Here is an 18976-nt window from a genome sequence, read left to right on the forward strand (position 1 = left end):
AGGCAGAGCATTTCTTTTATCTTTCACAACAACTGGACACAGCATTAAGCCAGAGAGTTCAGAACTAATTTCTGGAACAAGAAGCACATGCCATTTAACATTCACTGCATCTGTACCAAGGACGGCCTTGGGAAAGTGTGTAATCAACTAAACAGCACATAGTATCCAGAATGACCTCTTTGTTTATCACAGTGCCATTCTCTTCAGGCAGTTGGTTGCCTTTGTGGCCTATGGGATGAAAAGCTTCCGAAAATAGAGACCAGGAATGAAGTCTAGCTCTGATAGAAGGGAATCGGAGCTAGAGGGCACCTTCTTTACCAGCATCGGGCATCTGTGCTATTCTTTTAGCAAAACACTTTGTTTTTCATTATTAATAAAAATGGAGGTACTCACAAACTATTTGGGGGATCTCAGGATCTAGAGGGTGTGAAGAAAGTAAGGTGCAGCATTGATCTAGAGAGTGACAGATTTGGGGTAGCATTGGGGAGCATTAAATCAAAATGGTGTACATACAGAAGCAGAAGATTGATCTATTTTGGTTGTTTTGCGCAAGAACATGAGGCTTACTGACCAGCTTAGCTAGGCAGAGATGAGGCTTTTTAAGCTCTGTGAGAAAAGTTTGGAACTGCAGAAGACTATCCAACACTGGAGAACAGAGCAGTTATACACAAGGCCACAGGATTTGGAGGCCAGGCAGAAAGAGGATATGCAGTGTTCTGAGGCTCATTTGTACAATTTCCTCTTTCCTTACCCCAAAGAAAAGCTCCTCTCTGGAGCCTCAGGGCTCCCCACTAGCACACCTGCTGTTAATGGTGACAATGAGGATGTCCTTCCTCTCTCCCCTGTGCAGAACCCTTGTGATGGGGAGACTCTGTGATGAGAGGACAAGTGGTTTCATTCCTGGGGAGAGTTAGGATTTCACAGAGGGATCTTTAGAAGAGAGGGATAGTGTGTGATACACACAGAAAAACATAACTATGAAAATTGTGGGATAAGTGGGAATCATACTATAGCTTCTAAGACCTGTGGGCTGGGATCAGATACCTCCTGGGGAAACTGAGATTGGCTGTTGGTGCTGATGGAGAAAGGTGTGATGATACAGGGTAGTGGAACTGGGGTTGTGGAGTGGGTGTTGAGGGGGTGATTTTGGGGAAATCCTGCAGAGGAGGTCCTAAAAAGCTTGGTGGAATGAAGGCTTATTTTGGTCTTTTCCTTGGAAAGGAAATGCCTGTTGTGGGATGGTACAGCTTTCTTGGTCTCCTGTGGGACTTTCACCTTCTCTGGGTCTTCAGTCCTCAAGTTGGCAATTTAAACAACTCTGTGCTGCAGTGAGAGAGCTATGACAGAAGCCACAGCTGTAAATCTCGTGTATACAATGCCTCACTGTAATCAACCAAGTGGGGCCTCCAGCCTGCAGGCTGTGTGAAGTGGAGAATGGTGCTCAGAGAGGTCTGACAAATGGTGCTGGGGCAGAAAAGCTATTACTTTCATTCTCTTTTCCACCATAGAGAACATCATTCTTCTTACTTCTTGGAAGAGGAAATTCTGTGGAGCCTAAAATTAGAACACAAGCACATTTATATGCTCTAAGGCATTCATTTAGGTGCCTGCTGCCCTCTTTGACCTTGCTTTTCCATTCTTTATGACAGTACAGAACAAAAGAGTTTGCCTCTAGACTTGTTCAGTCTGGGCTCTGAGTTGGATTTTTCCATTGGTTGGTGAGTAAATTATTTATTTGTCAAATCAGTCACCCAGTAAAGTAGCACTTGCTTTCTAAGACTGATGACTTTAGTGTGCCAGTAGTACCCAGTGGTTCTAGCTCCTGCCAAAACAAAGAATGGTTTAGGGAGCTAAGGGCATTTGGCAAATCCCACGAGCTCTCCCTTCAAAATTTGTCTCCAGTATGTCTCCTTATCTCAGGTCTCTGCAGCCTTCATTACTCTTGGACAGACCTACTGTGTCTGGATTGCTGCAGTAGCACCCTACCTGGCCTCACAGTTCTACCCCTGATTCCCCTCCAAGCCATTCTCCACTTAGAAGCCATCTTGGCATTGTATTACTTTTCTTTTGCTGCTATAGCAAATTGCCACAAATGTAGTAGCTTAACCTAACATAAATTTATTTTCTTCAAGTTTGTAAGTCAGAAGTCAGAAATCATTTTCAATGGGCTAAAATCAGTGTGCTGGTAGGGCTGTATGCCTTCTAGAGACTCTAGTGGAAAATCTGTGTCTTTGCCATTTCCAGCTCTAGAAGCTACTTGCGTTCCTACGCTTATGGCCACACATCTTTTTAACCTTTGCTTCCTTCGTCACATCTTGTTTTCTGAATCTGATTCTCCTGTATCCCTCTTTTAGGGATCCTTGTGATGACATTGGGCCCAGCTGGATAATCCAGGATACTTTCACTACCTCATGATCTTTAATTTAATTACATCCATAGCATCCCTTTTGCAATGTGAGGTAATGAATTCACAGGTTCTGGGATTTCAGATGTGGACATCTGTAGGGGAGGGCATTGTTCTGCCTAATATAGGCATCATGCCACTCAGCAGGCTAAGATCCATCTGTGACTTCCCATTACCTATAAAATAAAATCCACACTCCAGCACATGGCTTGTAAGACCCTGCCCCCTTCTCCAGCCATTTCTCGAACCTACCTTTTCCTGGCCCTCTTCTCCTGTTGCATTGGCCTATGCCTGTTCCTCTTAACACTTCAGGCCCTTTTAAAGTTCTTAGTGGCAGTTGCTCTCTCTGGCTAGGTTGTTCTTTTCCCAACTCCTTACCTAGCTATATGTTCCCTTACTTTGGGTCTTTGACCAAATGTCACACCTTCTGAAAGAACTTTGCTGGGAAGTCCTGTTTGAAGGTGCCTTCACTCTGGTCACTGATATCCCAGAACTTCATAATACATACAGACTGTGGTAAGATCGTTTATGTAATTTTCATCTCTTTCACTAAAATGTAAGCTCAATAGGAGCAGGCACCATTTGTTTTGTTTATCAGCAATATCATCAGTGCCTACCATGATGCTTGGCAAATAACTGGCATCATACAACTATCTTCGTTGGAGTAGATCACATGAGCTTCTTAGGGAGAAGGTCAGAACAAAGCATCTCTCTCCTCTTTATATGCTATTGCCTTTTCCATTCAAATTTGATTTATAAGTGTTGTAATTGTCTAAGATTGGCAAGTATATAGCAAAAGATTTTCCAGTTATGGAATCCACTGTTTATTTTAAAGAATGAATCTAATATTAATTGTGTGACTATTGGTAATTGAGCTGGGACCTTTTGTTGCTTAATACTTAGATGCCACCTGTGTGTCAAGCGTTCTGGGTCCCACTTAGCAGAAGAAACTGAAGCTAATGTTAAATGACTTGTCTAAATTTACAAGGCTAGTGACTAGTAGAGTGGAATCTGTTGGCCCAAGACTAATGAGTAGTAGAGACAAATATGAACCAATGTAGAGTTCATTGTTTTGTCTGACAACATTTTCAAATCTAGTTTCATTAATGTTGTACATACCTGCATGTTACAGACAGTGTAGCCAATAGAAATGAACTTAGACTGTGGGCCTAGTCTTAAATTCTGAGGCTCCTCAGTAATTGTGTATGTAACTTTGAGTAAGTGCCTTGGTCTTGGTGAAACTCAACTTCTGTAGTGCATATTGTTATAAGAGTAAATGGAATAAGATATGCCAAGTAGCCAGAAAAATGCCTAGAAGTAAAGTAAATACTTAACACATGGGAAATATAAAATATTATTAATGGATACCTACTCTAACTCTGCTTAGAGGCATTTTTACTTCTTTGCCTCCCTCTGATTGAAGAGAAGCTTGAGTGAGAAACTTAAAAAAATGCCCCTAGTCAATAGTCAGCCATATTTTCATCACCACTTCTTCCTGTCACACATGTTCTCAAGCTCAGATTCACTGAAACACATTTCCCTATCAATACTGAATATTTTCTAACTCCCTTAACATCTTCAAGAAAGAGGAAAAATATTTTCAGTACTGAAATGCTGTTATTTGGGGACAACAGCTCATTTGGGACATTGGGACAAAATCTTCCAGTTGTGTTAGAGAAAATGTCCTGAGATCCAGCAGCTTTGCTTCCTCATAAGATTGTCTCCCTAGTGGAGTATGTTTTGGAAAGCTACACTTTTCCTATCCCACCAGGAGGGTTAATAAATCTTATAACTTAAGCTTTCCTGCTAACAGTTTCTTTTCTAGATAACGCTTCATGTTGCCATGTTTAAAAGATAAATCTGTTAAAAAATGTTAATATGAGTATGTCATACCCTTGCTTAAGGCCTCCAACGAATTCTTTCAGGATAAAGCCCAAAACATCTTTGACTGTTCATTAAGTCCCTCTACTGTATCATTCCAACCTACTTTTGAGAGATCCACTCCTTGGCACTCTTTCCCATACTATTACCACTGCCTCAGTACACCCTCCACTTCATGGAAAAGGTGCTATTAGTCACTTTTCACTCTCATATTGGGAGTTAAGTGCAAGGACATAGGCATGTTTTAGGTCATACCAGCACCATGAATGAAATATGGTCCTTTTTAGATCAGAAGATATTTTCTAAGGTGATTTAGATCTAACCAGCCCCAATTTGGATTGACCAAATCTTTGGGTAGTAAATCTCTTTGCAGGTACTAGGATGGTGTACAGAATGCCAACAAAAACAAAGAGCTTCAAAACCTGTATTTTAAATGTCAGTTTATTGGTGGACTACCAAATAGCTAGTCTATCCCAAAAAAGCTCAGTCATATTTGAATGAGTCAGCAATGATATCTTAGTTTTTCTGTGTAGAGGATGTCCTAAGAGATATGTGTGAGTCTAAGATGATTCTTCATTTCAGTTAACTAACATTTATAGGGTACCCTGATGTGTAGGTATTTTCTTTTTTTTTTGTCTTTTTGTCTTTTTGTTGTTGTTGTTGCTATTTCTTGGGCCGCTTCCGCGGCATATGGAGGTTCCCAGGCTAGGGGTGGAATCGGAGCTGTAGCCATCGGCCTACGCCAGAGCCACAGCAACGCGGGATCCGAGCCGCATCTGCAACCTACACCACAGCTCAGGGCAACGCCGGATCATTAACCCACTGAGCAAGGGCAGGGACCGAACCTGCAACCTCATGGTTCCTAGTCGGATTCGTTAACCACTGCGCCACGACGGGAACTCCTTTCTTTTTTTTTTTTTTTGTCTTTTTGTCTTTTTGTTGTTGTTGTTGTTGCTATTTCTTGGGGTATTTTCTTAAAGACAAATACACATAGGCACATAGGACAATGGAGATAGAATAAATTAATTATCACACAGAGATAACTGAAGAAGTCTTATGTAGGAGGCTATATTTTGGGCATTTGTATATTGGTAGGTGAGAGAGCCAAGTGGAGGAAATGGTGTGAAAAGTGGCCTGGGAGTTAGAGGGAAAGAGTGTTCTGGGGTAGCAACACATGGAAGGGGCTGAATAGAGCAGAGTAAGCCCTGAGGAGTACTATGGTTTATGAGGGTTAAGTCCAGAAGTTGGACTCATATTGTGGAGACTCTTAATGCCAGGTTGAGGAGTTTGACTTTGCTCTATGTATAGTAGCAATTGCTGAAACCTTTCCAACAGAGAAGTGGCAAAAGTTCCCATAACTTGTAATAAAAAAAGAAGAGTTAGCTACATGTTTAAGGTAGAACAAATAGTTACCATGTGTATTCCTGGAAGAACACATATCCTGATTTCTTTTTGAGAAAGTACTATAAACTCAAAAGAATGGGTCCCTCAACAAATATAAGGAAAAAAAGAAAAGACTGTGTTATCTGAAAGACTACATTTTACTCTTTCGTGTTCTAGAGTTTACAAGAATGTCAACAGACTATTTCTGCATGATTAAGATTAATATTTATATGGAAAGTTTACAAGAAATTGAACGAAGGAAAAACTGTTTGGAAAATGCAGCTGAGTTCTAGCCAAAAAAAAGTGACATTGTGGTAAATTTATCAGTTGATTTCAAAATTAGTGACCAGGATTAAATTTAAGAAAGTTGTATTTCATTGAGTTGCAGGAGCACTCCAATCTTTTGAGTGTATACTGAGTTCTAGCTCAGCCAATTTGTAGCTGAGAGAGCTTAGAAAATATTCTTTCCCTTCTAAACCTCAGTTTTCTCATCTTTAAGGGGTCATAATAACAAACAGATGAAAAGATATATCATATTCATGGATTGGAAGAATCAATACTGTTAAAATGACAATATTCCCCAAAGCAGTCTAGAAATTCAATGCAATATCTATCAAATTACCAGTGATACTTTTCACAGAACTAGAACAAAAAATTTTTAAATTTGTATGTAAACAAACAAACAAAAAAAGACCATGAATAGCCAAATCAGTGTTGAGAAAGAACAACAGAATTAGAGGAATCTCGCTCCCTGATTTCAGATTATACTACAAAACTGCGTCATTAAAGCAGTATGGTACTGGCACAAAAACAGACATATAGATCAATGGAACAGGGTAGGAACCCAGAAATAAACCTACACACATATGGTCAATTAATCTATGACAAAGAAGGTAAGAATATACAGTGGAGAAAAGAGAGTCTTTTCAATAAGATGTGCTGGGGAAACTGGACAGCTGCATGTAATTGAACATTCTCTAACACTATATACAATAAATGTCAGACTGGATGCTATAAAACTCCCAGAGGAAAACATAAACAGAACACTCTTTGACATAAATTGCAACAATATTTTTTTGGATCTGTCTCCCAGGGTAATGGAAATAAAAACTTAACAAATGGGACCTAATTAAACTTAAAAGCTTTTGTACAGCAAAGGAAACCGTAAACAAAATGAAAAAACAACCTATGGACTGGGAGAAAATATTTAAATGATGCTACTGACAAGGGCTTAATTTCCAAAATATATGAATAGCTCCCATAGTTCACTATCAAAAGCAAACATCCCAATCAAAAAATGGGCAGAAGACCTAAGTAGACATTTCTCCAAAGAAGACTACATATGGCTAAAAAGGCACGTGAAAAGATACTCACCATCACCAGTTATTAGAGAAATGCAGATCAAAGCTACAATGAGCTGTCAGTTCACACTGGTCAGAATGGCCATCATCAAAAAGTCTACAAATAATAAATGTTGGAGAGGATGTGAAGAAAACTGAACCCTCCTACACTATTGGTGGGAACATAAACTGGTCCAGCCATTATGGAGAACAGTATGGAGGTTCCTTAAAAAACTAAATATATAAACTACCATATGATCTAGCAATTCCATTCCTGGGCATATATCTGGAGAAAACTCTAATTCAAAAAGATACATGCACCCTAATGTACATAGCAGCACTATTTACAATAGCTAAAACATGGAAGCAACCTTAATGTACATGGACAGAGGGATGAATAAAGATGTGGTACATATATACAGTGTAATACTACTCAGCCATAACAAGAATGAAATAATACCATTTATAGCAACATGGATGGACCTAGAGATTATCATACTGAGTGAAGTAAATCAGACAAAGTCAGATATCATATGATATAACTTATCTGTGGAATCTAAAAAAAAATGCTACAAATGAACTTATTTACAGAACAGAAATAGACTCACAGACATAGGAAACAAACTTACAGGTACCAAAAGGGATAGCAGACAGTGAAGGGGAGAGATGAATTAGGAGCTTGGGATTAACATATACACACTACTATATATAAAATAGGTCAACCACAAGGTTCTGCTTTATAGCACAGGGAATTATACTCAGTATCTTGTAATAAAGTATAATGGGAAAGAATCTGATAGAGAATATATATATATATATATATATATATATATATATATATATATATAACTGAGTCACCATGATGTATACTTGAAACTAACACAATATTGTAAATTAACTTTACTTCACTTTTTAAAAATGGGCATAATAATGTTAACCACCTCAGTGGATTGTTGAAATTAAAATTCTGTTAAGTGCTTAACAGAGTCCTATTTTGTTCATAATAAATCCTTAATAAATATTTGCTGTTTTTACTGTAATACTTTCTTCCCATTTTTAATAAAATTTGACAATAGAAAAGAATCATCGTTCAGAGTTCCCTTGTGACACAGTGGGTTAAGGATCCAGTATTGTCATTGCAGTGGCCTAGGTCACTCCTTTGGTGCAGGTTTGATCCTGGCTCAGGAACTTCCACATGCCACAGGAACAGCCAAAAAGAAGAAGAAGAAGAAGAAGAAAAAAGAACCATCTCTCATATCTCACTTCTCTCTTCTCTTAATTTAGTATTATAAGTTTTATAAGTAACAGTTGGTCTTCACTATTCATAAATTCCCTACTTGCAAATTAACCTACTTTCTAAAATTGATTCATAAAACCAAAATCAATGTAGCACTTTGATGATCATTCATGGATATGCTTAAAGTTGCAAAAATTTGAGTTGTCTAGTCTATATTCCCAGCTGAGGCTGAACAAAGTAGTACTCTGTCTTCTTGTTTCAGTTCTTATTCTTTAGTGTCCTTTTTTTAGTCCATTTAGTGCCACATTTCTGTCTTTTTATGAGGCTTTTTGTTGGTAATTTTGCTTTTCAAATTTCCTTCAATGGCAGTGCTGAATTTCTGGTTAGTGTTCCTAAATGCAGGAAGGCTGTGATGTGCCTCATGGAGAAAATATGTACATATCTCATCTTACTGCCCTTCACTTTATTGTGTTTCACAGATTCTGCATTTCTTACAAGGTGAAGATTTGTGGCAATCCTGTGTTAAGCAATTCTATCAGCCTCATTTTCCAAAATCATTTGTTTACCTCATGTCTCTGTGTCACATTTTGGTAATTCACATAAAATTTCAAACTTTGTTATTATTATGTATTTGTCATGGTGCTCTGTGATCAGAAATCTTTGATATTACTATTACAATTGCTTAGGGGCTCCATAAACTGTGTCCGTATAAGATGATGAACTTAGTGAATAAATATTGGGTATGTTCAGACTGCTCCACCAACAGCTGTTCCCCTCCTCCCCCTATCTCTCTCCCTCTTCTGGGGCATCCCTATTCCCTGAGACACAGCAATATTGAAATTAGGCCACCTAACAACCCTGCAATGGCTTCTAAGTGTTCAACTGAAAGGAAGAGTCACATATTTCTTATTTTAAGCCAAAAGCTAGAAATGATTCAGCTTAATGAGGAAGGCACATTGAAAACCAAGATAGGCCAAAAGCTAGGCTTCTTGTGCCAAATAGCCAAGTTGCGACTACAAAGAAAATGTTCTTAAAGGAAATAAAAACTGCTACTCCAGTGAACACATGAATGATAAGAAAGTGAAACAGCCTTATGCTGATACGGAGAAAGTTTTAGTGGTCTGAATAGATCAAACCAGACACAACATTGCCTTATGGCAAAGTCTAATCCAGAGAAAGGCCCTACCTCTCTTCAGTTCTTTGAAGGCAGAGAGATATGAGGAAGCTTCAGGAGAAAAGTTTGAAGCTAGCAGAGGTTGGTTCATGCAGTTAAAGGAAAGAAGACATCTCCATAACATAAAAAGACAAGGTGAAGTAGCAAGTGCTGATGTAGAAGTTGTAGGAAGTTATCCAGAGGATCTACCTAAGATTATTAACGAAGTTGGCTACACTACAGCTTTCTATTGGAAGAAGCTGTCATATAGGACTTTCATAGCTAAAGAGGAGAAGTCAGTGTTTGGCTTCCAGCTTCAAAGGATAAGTTGACTCTCTTGTTAGGCTCTTAAGGCAGCTGATGACTTGAAATTGAAGCCCATGCTCATTTATTATCTGAAAATCCTAGGACACTTAGGAATTATGCTAAATCTATTCTGCCTGTGCTATACAAATGGATAACAAATCCTGGATGACAGCATATCTGCTGACAACATGATTTATTGAATATTTTGAGACCCACTTTTCAGAAAGATTGCTTTCAAAATATTTACTGCTCATTGACAGTGCATCAGGTTACCCAAGAGCGCTGATGGAGATTACATTGAAATTGATGTTTTTTTCATGCCTGCTAACATGATCCATTCTGATTCTGTTGAATCAAAGAGTAATTTAGACTTTCAAGTCTTACTATTTAAGAAATACATTTCATAAGACTATCTCTGATATAGATAGTGATTTCTCTAATGGATCTGAGCAAAGTCAATCGAAAACCTTCTGGAAAGGATTCACCATTCTTTTTTTGGCAGGGGTGGGGGGTCTTTTTAGGGCCATGCCCACTGCATATGGAGGTTCCCAGGCTACGGGTCAAATAGGAGCTATAGCCACTGACCTGTGCCATAGCCACAGCAATGCCAGATCCAAGCTGCGTCTGTAACCTACGCTACAGTTCACAGCAATGCTGGATCATTAACCCACTGATCAAGGCCAGGGATCGAACCTGTGTTCTCATGGATACCAGTCAGATTCATTTCCAGTGAGCCACGACAGGAACTCCAAGGATTCACCATTCTTAATGCCATTGAGAACATTCATGATTCATGGGAAGAGGTCAAAATATCAACATTAACAGGAGTTTGGAAGAAGTTGATTCCAACACTCATAAATGCCTTTGAGGGGTTCAGGACTTCAGTATAGGAAGTAACTGCAGATGGGGTGGAAATAGCAAGAAAACTAGAATTAGAAGTGGAGCTCGAAGATGTGACTGAATCACCAGAGATCTCATGATAAAACATTCACAGATGAAGAGTTGCTTCTTGTGCATGAGCAAAGACAGTGTTTTCTTGAGATGTAATTTACTCCTGATAAAGATGACCAGAGATTTAAAATATTACACAAACTTATTTGATAAAGCAGTGGCAGAGTTTGAAACCAATTTTGAAAGAAGTTCTACTGTGGGTAAAATGTTATCAATAGCATTGCATGCTACAGAGAAATTGTTCGTGAAAGAGTCAGTTGATGCAGCAGAGTTCACTGTTGTCTTATTTTAAGAAATTGTCACAGCCACCCCAGCCTTCAGCAACCACCACCATGATCAGTCAGCAGGCATTATCATATAGGCAAGACCTTTCACCAGCAAAAATACCATGACTCACTAAAGGCTCAGATGATGGTTAGCAATTTTTAGCAATAAAGCATTTTTAATTAAGGTAAGTACCTTTTTTAGATATAATGCTGTTGCACACTTACTAGACTACAGGATGGTATAAACATTTTCTGAAAATTCATGTGACTTGCTTCATTGGGATATTCACTTTATTGCAGTAGTTTGGAACCAAACCCATGATATCTCCAAGGCATGCTGTATCTGTGTTAAGTTTCTTTCATGCGTAAGTTATAGTCTTGTAGGTTTTTAGTTCATTGTTAATGACTCAACAATATGTATTAAGTAAGGTATATTTAAATAGAAACCCACATAAAACAAGATTATATATTGGATTGTTGATGAAAGTGTTGTTACCTGTAGGAACCTAACCCCACGTTTCCCTTAGGAGCAATGGTTCAGTATTCACTAATTCAATGTTTTCAGTGACTTCAAAGAACATAAATATAGAGACTAATAAAAACTGACAGTATTTTTGAAATTCATCTTCATAACAATGTGTAGTAGGTGGTGTGTTGTTTAATCAGTAAACACAAACTATATACTCCTTTGCAGATATATAAATATTGTTTTAAATTTCTGGAAATTTGATATTTCTTGGTAATTTTATATGGCTCAAATGAAATCATTTCATTTACTTATACTTTTATAGCCCTTTGTTAGTGTCCCCTAATTTTATACCTTTAATTTGTGAAATATCAAAACAAAATGTCAAAGACTAGTGTTTTTAGTATTTTATTCCTTAGCTGCTTATTTCAGACTGTTTATGAGTGTCAGGAATCCTCAATTACATATTTGTTTGTATTTAAATTCAATTGACTGAATTTTTTTGAGTAATGATCACAAGATAATGTGATCATTGTGGTATTAATAGAAATCAAATGCACCTTTTAATTCTAGGGAGAATGACATTTTTAGTGAACCAAGAAAGGCTGTGCCTAGGTTCTTCTTTTGAAAACTCAGACATGAAAGCTCAAAGGCTGTGTGTTCATAAATCAACAGGGAAGTCTGTCTCCAACACCATGTTGTAATATAGATTTCCTTTCATCTCAGGTAGTTTAATGTTTTAGAACAGATCTATGGAGAAAATTTTTTTTCTTTCAGAATTTGTTTTTATTTTAATATGTTCCTTGAAAAAAATTCTTTATTTTGATTTATCCTTGATTATTTTCTAGGCTTTATGTCCTTTTGCTTGTAATTTGTTCTTGGAAAATATAAGGAATTTGTGGACACTACACTCCATATAAAGACAATTGAAATGTTGCTTAATAAACTTTGTCATTTAAACTATTGGCCTTTCACAGTCAATTAGAAAAATAAAAAAACCATTATCTAAATTGATTAAGACCTTGAGATCCATGGTATATGTACAGCTCAGAGACTGAGATGCAGGAAGAAAATAATAGAACTTCTATTTTTAGAGCTTTAGCTAAAAATATGGTAAATTAAGCTTTATAAATATGAGCATATAGCCTGTCTCTGGCATCATCATGTAGCCTATATTTCAGACAGTTACAAGTTAGGAACCTCCACCTCCCCAGGGCAGAATATGAGTTCCATACGCAGAGGCACTGACTTCCCACCATGGCCATGTGTTCATTTTCACCATGCTGCATTGGTAAGTTAGTATGTGGGTAAGGGGATTCAGAAATTATATTATCTTCTGTTTTTAAAAATCCTTATTATACTTCCTAATGATGTAGGGAGCAATGATCTTGAAAATCTGCACAACTCAAAGTTTTGTTAGTTATGCTATAGAAAGTAAACGTCAAATTTAAGATTAATTGTACATTGTTGTCTTTATTAAAAAAAACCTGTCACTTGCCAGGTTTGCTGACCTTTTTGTGATGACAAGTAGCTATCAGTAGTGTGTTATCTAGCAGATATTTCAAAAAATAAGCAAACTTGATTTGCCCCTTCAAGGTAAAGGTCACTTTTTAATAATGGATGAGAAAGGAAATGCTTTTGAAAGAAACTCATGTTATGAAAAAAGCATTTGGGAAATGTTTCTCTCATTAATGATTTAGTTACCATAAACAATGGGTTTCACCTATAAAAACTCTTTTATCTCCACATTTAAGGAACATGGGATTTAAAATTTTTCCAAATAAGATGTTCTGAATCCATTTTCTAAAAATACTAAAATGCAACACTGGCCAGTTAGTTTGCATGGACGAGTGACTGACATCAGGGAAAAATGGAAATTTATAAGCCAAATTTAAAGGAAGAATTTTTACATAATTGGTGGATAGGACTGAAAACTGAGCACCATGACTTAAGAAGTGCAGCCAATAAGGCACTTCTTCCACTTGGATCTCTTCTGTCTTTGTAAAATGTCCATTTAAATTGTGACAGTCACTAAAACTATGAAAATAAACAGAATAAACAGAATTCTGAGCTAGACCTTTGAATTCCTGTCTCACAAAATGTTAAACCATGATTTAAAAAAAATCAGGTATAGGAGTTCCCATTCTGGCCCAGTGGGTTAAGATCCTGACATAGTGTCATAGTGTCCGTGAAGATGCAGTTTTGATTCCTGGCCTCACTCAGTGGGTTAAGGGTCCAGCATTGTGGCAAGCTGCAGTGTAGGTTGTAGATGTGGCTCAGATCCTGTGTTGCTGTGGCTGTGGCGTAGACCAGCAGCTGCAGCTCCGATTAGACCCCAGGAACTCCCATATGCCCTGGATGCGGCTGTAAAAAGAAGAAAAGAAAAATCAAGTATATTAAATAAGTTGGTCTTAACAGTATATTTGAGATGAGGGAAAACATAATGGTCTTTTGAATCTTTAATAAATGAAATTTTGATGTTTATTTTTAATTTCATTCTTTTAAATGTAGATCTTTTGTGTAAATTTAATAGTATCAAAATACATTATTAGAGCAGCATATGAATGTGACTTATAAATAAAATCCCACATACTAAGGATGTATGTTAAAATTTTTTCTGAAAGATTTACATAATGAACAAGTTCAGAGGACATTAATCTGCACTGAAGCGTAGAAAATTAAGTTAAAGAGATCAGATATACTTTTCACTTCTTTTTATTTTTTTATTTTTTATTTTTGTCTTTTTAGGGCCACACTGATGGCATATGGAGGTTCCCAGGCCAGGGGTCAAATCAGAGCTGTAGCTGCTGGCCTACACCACAGCCACAGCAGTACAGGATCTGAGACACATTTGCAACCTACATCACAGCTCATGGCAACGCTGGGTCCTTAACCCACTGAGCGAGGCCAGGGATTGAACCCACTTCCTCATGGATCCTAGTCAGGTTCATTAACCACTGAGCCGTGAAGGGAACCCCTCCACTTCTTTTTTAAAAAAAGTTTTTCCCAAAGAGGAGTGTTTGAGAAAAATCTACCACCTGTTATTTGTTTTTAAAAGATAGAAAAGACAGTTTGATTCTAGAAAATTAGGAGGGATATAATTGCAGAAGAAAGGATAAACCATTAGATTGGGGAAAATTTATGTATGAACAACTTAATAGATTGTCCTTTAAAAACTTTTTTGCTGTGGATTCTGAATACCACCATGGGGCAGTACTGGTCTGCACACCCTAACACCATAATTATCACAGTCCTCTTTTTTCCAAATATGTCATGTCCCCTGTACTTTTAAATTCTTCTTTTACTTTTTTACTGTATGAATTTTGACCTTTCTTGTGACAGGTATCCTTCTTCTTCATGTATTCCTGGGCAGAGGGCTCAGGTCAAGCACCCCTGGTGCTGCTGTCTTTACTGAAATAACTTCACAGTGGCCAGAGAATGAGCATTTTTGCATTTACCATTTTTAGTTTTGCTTTCTGGATGCTTATGGCCCACTCCAACCCCCTAACATTTTTAGTCTCATACAAACATATATTTAAGTCCTCTTCTCTGAGTGTATACTTGTCCCTACCCACCAACTACTTCTTCATGTTATAAGTATCATTTGAATTCTAAGCCTAGCTTTTGTGGTACTAGATATCCTTGCATCTTTGGTTCTAATCTTACTGATCAAACTTTCTATTCCCATTTCTTGATTTTTATTGAAAAAGTCAGGCTACAGATTTTCAGAAACAACCCGTAGAACCTCATTATTTACTTTCAATAGTGGGAGAGAGTATTGATGACCATTTGGTATATAGTTTCCCAACTAATTATTTTTTCAATAGTTACTTGATGTGTATGTTAAAAGAAAAATAGAAGACCCAACAAAACAAAAATATACTGAAATCTCTTCACAATTCTAAGAATGCATAGTATTTTCTCTTCATCACCAGTGCCATCTCATAGTCATAGGAAATGAGGTAAATTGAAAGAAACTTTCATGAAAACATCTGTTAAAATTATTCTAGTCTCATCACAATGTCAACAAAGAATATTTATTGTGCTTTCATTTTTAGAGTGCGGCCTAAGCCTGTGCCCCTTTGAAAAGTTATACAACAGAGGTTATCAATTTACACACATGCCAAGATTCTCAACACACGAGATCATTCAGTGGGAGCAGTCAGGGTCAACCATAGACAGAATTCATATTTGGTGCACTCTCTGTCCCTAAAAATACCCTCTTTCCATTCTTTAGTCAATAATTTCCTTCCTGCCCTCTCTCCCCACATCACTGTATGGTCAGCAGGCTTTTTGAAGTTCCCCACACAGCATTAATTTCCCAGCAGGAAGTTCCTCTCCCACCTCCTGCTTCCACTTAGAAGGAAGTGAATCAATGCATTCACTTTTCAGAGTTTCAAAGTTGTTGGCTTCTGGTATGCAGCAGCAATAAACTGACTACACCTAGGACATTTTATTTTATTTCATATGGAAAGAGTTCTCTGGGGGGAAAAAAAGTACAGAGATTGAGATTGATTGGTTACAGAGCATAAATATTCTGAAGGTGTGTCAAAAGAAGGTTCATAAAATAGGAGAAAACGGAAAAACAAAATGGGGAGTTGGGTGGGGAAGAGGTGAAATCAGCAATGAGTGGCAACTGGGGGGACATCTTTCCTTCACTTGTCTATAGGTGATGAACAAAAGGCAAAGCTGCCGTTAGGAATGAGAGATGAAATATTTTCTCTCAAGAGTATAGCGAGAACTTGGAGATGGTCAGAAAATTGTGTCAGGCCATGACCTCAAATGATGACCTGGATCTCTACAAAACTTCCTGATGTTTGGCACTCTGATTAAGTTTGTGTATATTCTTTTAGAGTAACATTTTCACGTGCATAAATGAAAATACTCAATATTACAGTGAAAACCAATTATATTGAAATACGCTTTTCAAAATATTGAAGAAAATTTGCGATATGATAGCAACTGCTTTTTTAATAATAAATAATAGAATTGGGACTAATGGCTACCTTAATTTTGAAAAGTGATGAATGCGAGCTATATTTTTATGTATAAATAATAACTGTAATATGGCACAAAAGATCTGTAATTTCTGTCCTTCAAAATTAACAAATAGTTAATTTTATGGTAGTTTGTTCCCTATTTTATAATTGAGGAGAAAGTTTTAAGTTTCAGTTAGGTTAGTGAAAATAAAGGTACAGCTTTTTTTCCCATCCACACATAAGAACCTTTTATATTATATTCTTGGGAGTTCTTGAATTCCAAATTAAGAACTTTGATAGCTAGGGGCTGGAGAGGTTTGTCAAGGTTGGTAAAGGAGAGTATGGTGTCTAAAGTGGGATAGAGGATATCAAACTGGTGAAAATTGTGTAGGACAACAGGAAAAAGTTTGGAGTTGCAGTTGAATATGTAAGATATTTTTGAAATCCATTATTTCTCCCTGATTCTTAGTGTCATCATCCAAATTCAGCCTCCTATCTCTTGCCTTAATTAATGCAAGAGTTCCTAGCTCACCCTACAACCTCCCTGCAGTCCTAAGGAATAGCTTCATTTATCTTTCACTTATGCTTCAGGGGTTCAAAACCACTCAGTGGTTCTTCAATGACACCCAAAGAGGGTACAGCTCTTTATTATGAATTTAAGGTTTATTAGTATTTGGCTTTGGTTGGTCTTTCTTACAGTTTAAATCTCCATTAGTCTCCTCCATATACCCCATGATGCAATCATATTGATCTACTATGGTTCCTTGGTTGGATTTCAATACATTCCTAAACAGCCTTTCTTCAGACTGTTTCCATCTTAAATTTCTTTCCCACATTATATGTGCAGAAATGTTACCCATGCTAACAGTTTATGTTCAACCACTACCTATTATGAGAGTAGGAACATTGTTTTATTCAACTTGGTTTCTTAACTAATGATTAGCTGTGTCCCTTGCACACATAAAGATGATTACTTAAGAGCATTTAAAATTAATGAACAAGAAGACTAAACATGGGATATTGAAGAAGTCTAAGATTATAGATTTTAAAATTTTGGAAGGGGTTCAAGGTAGAGTGATTTAGCAGCAGGTATAATAGAGTAGGAGAAAGAATTCTAACATCTGAATGGAACAAATAGGAAATTGATCAGTAATCGGTTCAAGGTCTTAACTCACTTTATTTGGATTATTCTGTTTTCATTTTGCTTGGCTATATTACTTTATTTTGTTCCTGTTACCATCATCTCTCCACCAATGAAAAGGAGGAGAGAATGCTGATAATATGAGACCCTACTTATTGGCTGGGAATTGCAGTGGAATGATGATCAGCATTAAGATCTCTACAAAGCTTACGAAGGAGGCCTAGAGAGTGTCCTTTACATTAAGGCTATTTTAAAAAAGATTCCTTCTTATATGGTTTTGACTCAGGCTTTCCATTTCTTAAAGGTTGCCTGCATTTAACCTATATGAGATTCTGGATAGGAATTCTCATGCTAACAAACTCCAGTTTTCTAGCTCCCATAGCACCCATTATAGAACAAGGCAATCTCATGGCTGCTGATGATATCAGATCTGATAAATTCTCTGTTCCCTATAAATTATTCAAAAGCAATTTCGACTTACCAGAAATGAATTTCCCTTTCTATGAAAAAGGCAAGTTTTGGTCATTTTCATCTTAAAATAACCTAATGACACTCAAAACTAAAGAGATAGATACAGAATATTTCTCAAGAAATGTGTCCTTTGAAGGCTAAACTGACCTAAATTCATATCTCTTTACCAGATTCAAATGCAACTTGATATCTATTAGATGAAAGAGCTGGGGGAGAATTAATATTAAACTGACCTTGAGTTCTCTCAATTTCTGATGAAAAGTTGCAAGTTGCAAACGTTCCTTCTGTGCTTTCACAACACATTTTTCATAGCTGGAGCAGGCACTCCATTTTCAAGCTTTTTATTTTAGAATTTCTTGGGTAGAATTTTGTGCAACTCATTCATTCACTATTGTAATTCCTTGAAATATAACAAACACATCTGATCACCACACAAAATGGCAGTGAGGACAAAGAGATCTGGGGACCATAGTCTAGTTTGCTTTGTCATCATGTTTTTGTCCAAGGAAACAGGAGATGGCTGTCTATGCCACTATGCAGTATTTAGGATAAGGATGATTCAGTTGAAATGGGAACATTATCTTAGTTCTGAGGTAAAAGGGAAGATCTGCAAGCAAATGCCCTCCATGCAAAGGATGATGACAAATGTATCCCAAAGGGGGAACTGTGAAAGGTCTATATACTTCAGGAATTATCTGCCTTACTTGTCCATTCTTAAAGTTGTACCCAAGAATTCCATGTGAAAAACAAATAAATGTTGGCTGATTCTCTTTTTGCTGATTTAGCAGACATTTTACTGAAGTAAGGAGATAAGTCTCTGCCAAGGAAAACTAACATAGTATAGAGCCATAAAATAATTCCCATCCTGTTAATAGTCTCTGATATTTTGGTGAAAGCTTTAAAGCATATGAACAGAGGTTGGACAGTCTTTAAGCAAACATTGTCAGGCTTCTGAAACATCTTGCCAAAGGCCCCACTGCTACAACTGCTGCTGCTGC

This window comes from Phacochoerus africanus, chromosome 4 (genome assembly GCF_016906955.1).
Source record: "Phacochoerus africanus isolate WHEZ1 chromosome 4, ROS_Pafr_v1, whole genome shotgun sequence".
In the NCBI taxonomy this organism is placed as follows: domain Eukaryota; kingdom Metazoa; phylum Chordata; class Mammalia; order Artiodactyla; family Suidae; genus Phacochoerus; species Phacochoerus africanus.